The 9,820-nt window shown below is 41.1% G+C and overlaps 4 non-coding genes across 4 annotated transcripts; all 4 read right to left on the reverse strand.

Moving 5' to 3' along the window:
• Positions 1 to 1,278: 1,278 nt before the first annotated feature.
• Positions 1,279 to 1,361, reverse strand: trnal-uaa. Its single transcript has one exon. It is a non-coding gene; the product is annotated as a tRNA-Leu (tRNA).
• A 451-nt stretch (positions 1,362 to 1,812) lies between these two features.
• On the reverse strand, positions 1,813 to 1,895 carry trnal-uaa. The gene has a single exon. It is a non-coding gene; the product is annotated as a tRNA-Leu (tRNA).
• A 1,484-nt stretch (positions 1,896 to 3,379) lies between these two features.
• Positions 3,380 to 3,462, reverse strand: trnal-uaa. The gene has a single exon. It is a non-coding gene; the product is annotated as a tRNA-Leu (tRNA).
• A 451-nt stretch (positions 3,463 to 3,913) lies between these two features.
• Positions 3,914 to 3,996, reverse strand: trnal-uaa. Its single transcript has one exon. It is a non-coding gene; the product is annotated as a tRNA-Leu (tRNA).
• Between the last annotated feature and the right edge of the window lie 5,824 nt (positions 3,997 to 9,820).

Raw genomic sequence — 9,820 nt, forward strand, 5'->3', positions numbered from 1 at the left:
GACTTTTTGGGGAAATGTTGTAGCCTAAAGAACCATTTGTACAAAAAGGACATTTGATGACTGTTATATGTGAGTTAATCCCTCTTGATGTAGAGGTTTTTCCACTAGTGTTTAATGCCACCTTCAGTTTTAATATTTCCATTTATGAGTAATTATAATCCACAGAGAAGCAGTTGCATTTAATTCGTCAGGCTCATCACGGCAGTGTCACTCTTCAGCATTAAGATAGTTACCAGGAGTGGGGTTCGAACCCACGAGGACATCCGTCCATTGGATCTTAAGTCCAAGCGCCTTAACCACTTTCGGCCATCCGGTGCTCAAACTTGAAAAATCAAGTGATGACATCATTGTCATGTACCTATAGCAACCATTTTAAGTCAAAGAAATCGTTTGTACAAAAGAGGACATTTGACTTATATATCTGAGTATGTCTCTCTTGATGGAGATGTCATTCTATCAAGAGGGCCTTTATATCGATCGGTAGAACATGCACGCGTCGCGGTTAAGCAGCTTCTGTGTTGTTTTTTGTATTTTGCAGGACTGCATTGGAATTTTTTGTGTGTGTACAAAAAAAAATTATAATTCTGCTTGTGGTTTGGGCTGTGGCAGCACATGTTGTGCTTTGAAGGAGGACCTATAACATTGGCCACAATGAACCAGAGCCACAGATGTATGGCATGAAGAACATGAAAGTAATGGTGTGTTAGTTGCAATTCAATAATCAGGGTTGTCCCGGCCTCTGCACCATTAAGATAGTTACCAGGAGTGGGGTTCGAACCCACGAGGACATACGTCCATTGGATCTTAAGTCTAACGTCTTAACCACTCGGACATCCTGGTGCAAAAACTTGAAAAATCAAGTGATGACATCATTGTCATGTACCTATAGCAACCATTTTAAGTCAAAGAAATCGTTTGTACAAAAGAGGACATTTGACTTATATATCTGAGTATGTCTCTCTTGATGGAGATGTCATTCTATCAAGAGGGCCTTTATCGATCCCGGGTACAACATGCGGCACGTGCGGTTAAGCAGCTTCTGTGTTGTTTTTGTATTTTGCAGGACTGCATTGGAATTTTTGTGTGTGTACAAAAAATTATAATTCTGCTTGTGGTTTGGGCTGTGGCAGCACATGTTGTGCTTTGAAGGAGGACCTATAACATTGGCGACAATGAACCAGAGCCACAGATGTATGGCATGATGAACATGAAAGTAATGGTGTGTTAGTTGCAATTCAATAATCAGGGTTGTCCCAGCCTCTGCACCATTAAGATAGTTACCAGGAGTGGGGTTCGAACCCACGAGGACATACGTCCATTGGATCTTAAGTTCAACGCCTTAACCACTCGGCCATCCTGGTGCTTGCTCCTGTAAACCCAAGTGATGAGATCATTATCATGTTATGTATAAACCATTTTGAACCATGTTTTTTATTGTCACTTGTAAACCTTTAGCTCATAAGACTTTTTATTCCTAATAGATTTTGGCTTGAGATATTTTTTGTAATTGACCTTTACATTTTGTTATAATTACTTTCCATTTTAGAGAAATTAGTTATTAATTTCTTGGCCTTAAATTTGACTTTTTTGGGGGAAATGTTGTAGCCTAAAGAACCATTTGTACAAAAAGGACATTTGATGACTGTTATATGTGAGTTAATCCCTCTTGATGTAGAGGTTTTTCCACTAGTGTTTAATGCCGCCTTCAGTTTTAATATTTCCATTTATGAGTAATTATAATCCACAGAGAAGCAGTTGCATTTAATTCGTCAGGCTCATCACGGCAGTGTCACTCTTCAGCATTAAGATAGTTACCAGGAGTGGGGTTCGAACCCACGAGGACATCGATCCATTGGATCTTAAGTCCAACGCCTTAACCACTCGGCCATCCGGGTGCTCAAACTTGAAAAATCAAGTGATGACATCATTGTCATGTACCTATAGCAACCATTTTAAGTCAAAGAAATCGTTTGTACAAAAGAGGACATTTGACTTATATATCTGAGTATGTCTCTCTTGATGGAGATGTCATTCTATCAAGAGGGCCTTTATCGATCCCGGTACAACATGCATACGCGTCGCGGTTAAGCAGCTTCTGTGTTGTTTTTGTATTTTGCAGGACTGCATTGGAATTTTTGTGTGTGTACAAAAAATTATAATTCTGCTTGTGGTTTGGGCTGTGGCAGCACATGTTGTGCTTTGAAGGAGGACCTATAACATTGGCGATAATGAACCAGAGCCACAGATGTATGGCATGATGAACATGAAAGTAATGGTGTGTTAGTTGCAATTCAATAATCAGGGTTGTCCCAGCCTCTGCACCATTAAGATAGTTACCAGGAGTGGGGTTCGAACCCACAAGGACATACGTCCATTGGATCTTAAGTCTAACGTCTTAACCACTCGGCCATCCTGGTGCAAAAACTTGAAAAATCAAGTGATGACATCATTGTCATGTACCTATAGCAACCATTTTAAGTCAAAGAAATCGTTTGTACAAAAGAGGACATTTGACTTATATATCTGAGTATGTCTCTCTTGATGGAGATGTCATTCTATCAAGAGGGCCTTTATCGATCCCGGGTACAACATGTGGCATGTGCAGTTAAGCAGCTTCTGTGTTCTTGTTTTTGTATCTTGTAGGACTGCATTGGAATTTTTGTGTGTGTACAAAAAATTATAATTCTGCTTGTGGTTTGGGCTGTGGCAGCACATGTTGTGCTTTGAAGGAGGACCTATAACATTGGCCACAATGAACCAGAGCCACAGATGTATGGCATGAAGAACATGAAAGTAATGGTGTGTTAGTTGCAATTCAATAATCAGGGTTGTCCCGGCCTCTGCACCATTAAGATAGTTACCAGGAGTGGGGTTCGAACCCACGAGGACATACGTCCATTGGATCTTAAGTCTAACGTCTTAACCACTCGGACATCCTGGTGCAAAAACTTGAAAAATCAAGTGATGACATCATTGTCATGTACCTATAGCAACCATTTTAAGTCAAAGAAATCGTTTGTACAAAAGAGGACATTTGACTTATATATCTGAGTATGTCTCTCTTGATGGAGATGTCATTCTATCAAGAGGGCCTTTATCGATCCCGGGTACAACATGCGGCACGTGCGGTTAAGCAGCTTCTGTGTTGTTTTTGTATTTTGCAGGACTGCATTGGAATTTTTGTGTGTGTACAAAAAATTATAATTCTGCTTGTGGTTTGGGCTGTGGCAGCACATGTTGTGCTTTGAAGGAGGACCTATAACATTGGCCACAATGAACCAGAGCCACAGATGTATGGCATGAAGAACATGAAAGTAATGGTGTGTTAGTTGCAATTCAATAATCAGGGTTGTCCCAGCCTCTGCACCATTAAGATAGTTACCAGGAGTGGGGTTCGAACCCACGAGGACATACGTCCATTGGATCTTAAGTCCAACGCCTTAACCACTCGGCCATCCTGGTGCTTGCACCTGTAAACACAAGTGATGAGATCATTATCATGTTATGTATAAACCATTTTGAACCATGTTTTTTATTGTCACTTGTAAACCCTTAGCTCATAAGACTTTTTATTCCTAATAGATTTTGGCTTGAGATATTTTTTGTAATTGACCTTTACATTTTGTTATAATTACTTTCCATTTTAGAGAAATTAGTTATTAATTTCTTGGCCTTAAATTTGACTTTTTTGGGGGAAATGTTGTAGCCTAAAGAACCATTTGTACAAAAAGGACATTTGATGACTGTTATATGTGAGTTAATCCCTCTTGATGTAGAGGTTTTTCCACTAGTGTTTAATGCCGCCTTCAGTTTTAATATTTCCATTTATGAGTAATTATAATCCACAGAGAAGCAGTTGCATTTAATTCGTCAGGCTCATCACGGCAGTGTCACTCTTCAGCATTAAGATAGTTACCAGGAGTGGGGTTCGAACCCACGAGGACATACGTCCATTGGATCTTAAGTCCAACGCCTTAACCACTCGGCCATCCTGGTGCTCAAACTTGAAAAATCAAGTGATGACATCATTGTCATGTACCTATAGCAACCATTTTAAGTCAAAGAAATCGTTTGTACAAAAGAGGACATTTGACTTATATATCTGAGTATGTCTCTCTTGATGGAGATGTCATTCTATCAAGAGGGCCTTTATCGATCCCGGGTACAACATGCGGCACGTGCCGTTAAGCAACTTCTGTGTTGTTGTTGTATCTCGCAGGACTGCATTGGAATTTTTGTGTGTGTACAAAAAATTATAATTTTGCTTGTGGTTAGGGCTGTGGCAGCACAGTTGTGCTTTGGAGGAGGACCATAAGATTGGCCGGAATGCACCACTGCCACAGATGTATACAATGCAGGACATGGTGTGATAGTTGCAATTCAATAATCAGGGTTGTCCCAGCCTCTGGACCATTAAGATGGTTACCAGGAGTCACTTATAAACCCTTAGCGCATAAGAGGTTTTATTCCTATCTTGGCTTAAGATATTTTTTGTAATTGACCTTTACATTTTGTAATAATTAATTTCCATTTTAGAGAAATTAGTTATTCATTTCTTGGCCTTAAATTTTACTTTTTTGGGGGAAATGTTGTAGCCTAAAGAACCATTTGTACAAAAAGGACATTTGATGACTGATATATGTGAGTTAATCCTTCTTGATGTAGATGTTTTTCCACTAGTGTTTAATGCTGCATGCATTTAGTTTTAATATTTCCATTGATGAGTAATTATAATCCACAGAGAAGCAGTTCAATCAGTTGCATTTAATTCGTCAGGCTCATCACAGCAGTGTCACTCTTCAGCATTAAGATAGTTACCAGAAGTGGGGTTCGAATACACATGGACATACATCCATTGGGTTTTAATTTCAACCCCTCAACCACTGGGCCATCCTGGTGCTCCAAGCAAACACAAGTGATGACCTATTGTTATGTAAATGTTGTAACATCTTGTTTTGTTGAAATGTTTGCAATGTTTTTGTTGTGATAAACCATCAGTGAAATTAGTTAGGTTAACAATTTGAGTTAATGTGGATGTGTGTCTCTCCTTTGGTCTTCATTATTTACTCTCAATTTTACCATTAATGATTAATTAATTTTGTAGTGTGGCTTTGTGAAGCCAATGCTGAGAAACTCTGTGAGATTCAGAAAATGGAAGTACTTTCATTTGACCAGCAGAGGTCGCAATAAGATCAGAGCCATAGATGAAGGTGTTACACATAATGTGATGGTATGCGGACGGAAAATGTAATTATCTTTGGATGAATTAGCTGTGAGTGGAATAAGAATTGGCTCTATTGGAGTTGTAGCATATTCATAAAGCCAAAAAGTACATTTGGTTTTCATTCAGTTTCAACAGTTTGTTAGTGCAGACTCTTAGAGAAAATAGAGGATAATAACAGTACTTTAACTGATAGAGACAAGGTGGAGGGAACCCCTTTTCACATAATGTTTAAAATGATGTTGCTTATTCAACCAGGTCATCAATAGATAGATAGATAGATAGATAGATAGATAGATAGATAGATAGATACTTTATTCATCTCGAGGAACTTTTAGATACACAATAATGTGTATCGCAGTTGTGCCACATACAAGAAGTATTTTTACGTCTGTTTCACAACATTGCCCTATTTGACCTCAGAGCGCCTTAGAGTCTGGATTAGCCAATATGTTGCTGATACAATGCACTGCCTTAGGTCAGTGATATTTACAAACAAGCAGGGGATGCGTGAGGGAACAACAACCGGCAGTGTTCCTCACCACCAAGAGGCCATGGAGGAAAAGCCTTAGCAGCACAACAGCTGGATAACAAACTCTTGCACACATCTGCTTCATGATGCTCACAAGAACAGCAGAGATCAGCAAAAAAATATTTGCACCAATATCTGTTCACAAAGGTCACAGAGACAGGCCAAGTTTTGCAGATGCGGTATGTTGAACATTGATGAGAGTTTATATCAAGAGAAAATTGAGAGTTTGTCAACATATCTGACTGTAGGTTGATGGTATAGCCTACCACTTGAGTGAATAGAGTACATTTTCCAACCCCTGATAATTTCTCCATAGAATTCTCCAGAGAGGTACTTTGTGTTTTATTTGCTTCTTAGTTATTTTCACCTACAGAACTGTTGATGTAGCTAAAACTCTGGGAAGACATTTTTGATATTTAAGAACCTGCAAATAACATTTTGTATTTCCATGAACATGAAATGTGCTGTCTGTGCTATGATGACAGCTTGGATTGAGAGTTGTGTGAGTGTAGACCTGACAAAGAGCTGTGTGTGCTGTGGTGTGGTGTGGTGCGGTGTGCTATGGTCTCACCCTGGTGATTGAGTTCTTCATGTTCTGATGTTGCAACCAGCCCAGCTGGGACGCAGCCCCTGAGGGATCTGTAGGTGGGGTAGGGTGGAGGTTGGGTGTGGTGAAGAGAAGGTGGGCGTTATGTAATGTTGTTGAGGAAGACAAGTCAGAGTTTGCGCCCTCTCGTTCAACAACCCCTAGCACACCCGTTACCGTAACACAAAAAAAGGTTGCGCAAAAATCCTCTGAAAGATCACCACAAAAAATACTGATCACCACCACAAATGCTTCTGCTTGTTCCAATGTTGTGATTTAAGCTTACCACTTTAAAGCTAGTCCTGACAAGATCATTTTAACCAAGTTTCAAGGTTCAAAACATTTTTCTTCTCTCTTTCTCTCTCTCTCTCTCTCTCTCTCTCTCTCTCTCTCTCTCTCTCTCTCTCTCAATTAAATTCAATGTGCTTTATTGGCATGACTGTAAATTAATGTAGAATTATAGAACTGTAGAATAAAAGCAGTAATGGAGAAAATTACATCAAGAGAATCTCTCTTTCTCTCTCTCTCTCTCTCTCCATTCAAATGTTTGTATTTGGGCTAGCCCTTTCTTTTTGTGAACTTTGAACACAAGTGACACAGATTTGTTGTTGTATGCAACTGAGACGGAGGTAACCCACTCATACCCATAGAGCACAGATGTGAGTTTGTCTGCACATGGTGAGATCCAATTAAGTTATTCTAGCCACAGACCATATGTGCTGCAGCATCCATGCTTGTTGCACACTGACAGGCTTGTCTGGCCCAGGTAGTGACCACAAACCATTGGGCAGTATTGTGTTGCTACCTTGACCTGGGTTAGACACCCAGGGGTTGGTCAATGCAGCTATTGTAGTGTCTGAGAGAGGGGCTTTTTACTGAGCTGTTCTGAAACAGTGGAGACCGTTCAAGTGGTGTTCACACACACACACACACACACACACACACACACACACACACACACACAGACAGACAGACAGACAGACACACACACACACACACACACACACACACACACACACACACACACACACACACACACAAAGCCACAGACAGACACATATTCAAACGGATTACTTGCAGACATTCTCACATACAAGAAAGTGTGTGTGTGTATGGGCGTTTGAGTGCATTTGTGCTCTATGAAACAGATTACACACACACACTCAAACACACATGCACACACACACACACACACACACACACACACACACACACACACACACACACACACACACACACACAAACACACACGCACACACCTACACACACACACAGCCACACTCTGTCCGAAACCGAAACTTCATCACTGACTCACACCCACCCACCAATCATGAAATCAGATAGTTGTTTAATGCCAAATACTGTTTTTTTATTAGTCAGAGGAAATGACAGTGCGATATCTCTGCAGTACTTTTCCAGCTGTCTTTGCCTCAACACTGAGATTGACTTTTAGGCGTACACTCAGCTGATTTCACCATTGTCTGGCACCACAATATACTGCTTTTTTTTTTTTTTTAAATATTGAGCTGTTTTCTAATGGAAAAGGTCTTTCACGGTCATTTACAAAAGAGCTCTTGGCATTTTCAGATCATTAATGTTTAACCAAATGTGAACACACACCTTAGTAATACACTGTGATAAAAGCACTTGTACATCCTGTGGTCATGCAAATGTCCTTTATAATTTGAGTTGCCCAGTGGATGTCAGTCATGCTGAATTATTCCATCATACGTTACACTCTGACGTACACTACAGACTCTGCCTGTGACCGCCTGTTGGTCCACCGGCTCTGATCGTAAACGCTTTGGGAACTTTCTGGATGGGGTCAGTCCAGACCAAGTGTGCGCAGATGTCACCAGAGCACATTGCAACATCTCAGACTCATGATGCAATTCAGGGAAATCCAGCCAGTTAAGTTGGACCCATCCAAAGGTGTCGGTGCCTTTGGACTACATCCATCAAAAATGTGTAAGAAAGCAGTGTGGCTAACCAGTCTGTGTGGGATATAACAGCTTTTACAAATAAGGAGTTTTTCTCTGCCAGAGACATTTTTCTTTACTTCTAATTTGGTATTTCAGCACCCTTATAATATGCTTGGTATTTCAATACTCTTGCAATACTCTCAGCTTTTTAAAGTACGATTCTTCTGTGGAAAATAAAAAAAGTAAGATTTAAAAGTAAGATTCTTCTGTGGAAAAACAGGGTCCTTAATTCCAGTAATAGAAGAGAAACAGGTCAGACTGCGGTTGACACACCTGAATAGAACTTTTCCTCATTATCTGACACCTGTCCTCTCTCTTTCTCTCTCCCTCCCTCGCTCTCTCTCTCTCCACCTGGCCTAGAGAAATAGGGTGGGAAAGAGACGTTAGCCGTTAGGGTGAATGAGGTAACTCACTGCATTCACACAGGAGGGATCAATTTCAAATTGCACAAAAATGCAAGTCAGTTTGAACTGCTGTAACTTTCCAAACAGGACTAATCTTACCTAGTTGACCCAGATGTGATTTCAGGCCCATTGTTGAACACCCCTTGCAGGCTCGGGAGTCACTGAGCAGGGCCAAAATCTCAAATGGTTGGGGGTTGGACGTATGATGCAGGTCGGCCACTAAGGGTGTTGTGTGGCCGCGTTTTATGACCTGTTTAACACCAGAAACCTGAACACCACTGCTGAAGTGCCCCAGTGCTCCAAGACTAGGGTGTGTGTGTGTGTGTGTGTGTGTGTGTGTGTGTGTGTGTGTGTGTGTGTGAGAGAGGGAGAGAGTAAGAGAGAGAGAAAGAGAGAGAGGGGTCAGTTTAGTTGTGATGGGGGCGAGCAGACACATAAAAACACTGTGTCGGTCGTAAAAGAGAGTGCCCGAGAACACGCTGAAAAGGACCCAGACTCATGTTTGTTAGCCGTAAATCTACCTCGCTGGCGCATGACGCTGGCGCTGGTGCTGCCGCAGAGCCCATCTCTCGGCCAGCGTTTTGCCCATGTACGGGTAGAGGGACCGAGGGCTTCTGTGTTGGCGCATGAGGAAGTGACATCGGTGGTTTATTGTTGAATCATCAGCCCTGATAGGAATGAGTGCAGGAAAACACATGCCTGCCGTTACTTTAGCTACATTATGTTGATTCAAGACACTGTGTTTCCTAAGAACTGAAACTAATGATCTAAACTGACACAAATACAGTCAAGACACACACAGACACAATCAATGAGGAAAAAACACTAGAAATCTCCTTGTTGTCCCTGTGTCAGAACTACACACACACACACACACTCACATGTTTCATGTTTGTCCCTGTGTCAGAACTACACACATACACACACAAAAACACACACACACACACACACAAGCACTCTGAAACAGACACACACACTCACACATTTGCCCCCCCTCTCACACTTTCACAGAGAGACCTGGTGGCCCTTTTTTTTCTCTCCCTCTTGTTCTTTGAGTAGGTGAATTTGTTAGCGAAAATTTCATTAAGTGATTTC

This window comes from Alosa alosa, chromosome 10 (assembly GCF_017589495.1).
Source record: "Alosa alosa isolate M-15738 ecotype Scorff River chromosome 10, AALO_Geno_1.1, whole genome shotgun sequence".
Lineage (NCBI taxonomy): Eukaryota > Metazoa > Chordata > Actinopteri > Clupeiformes > Clupeidae > Alosa > Alosa alosa.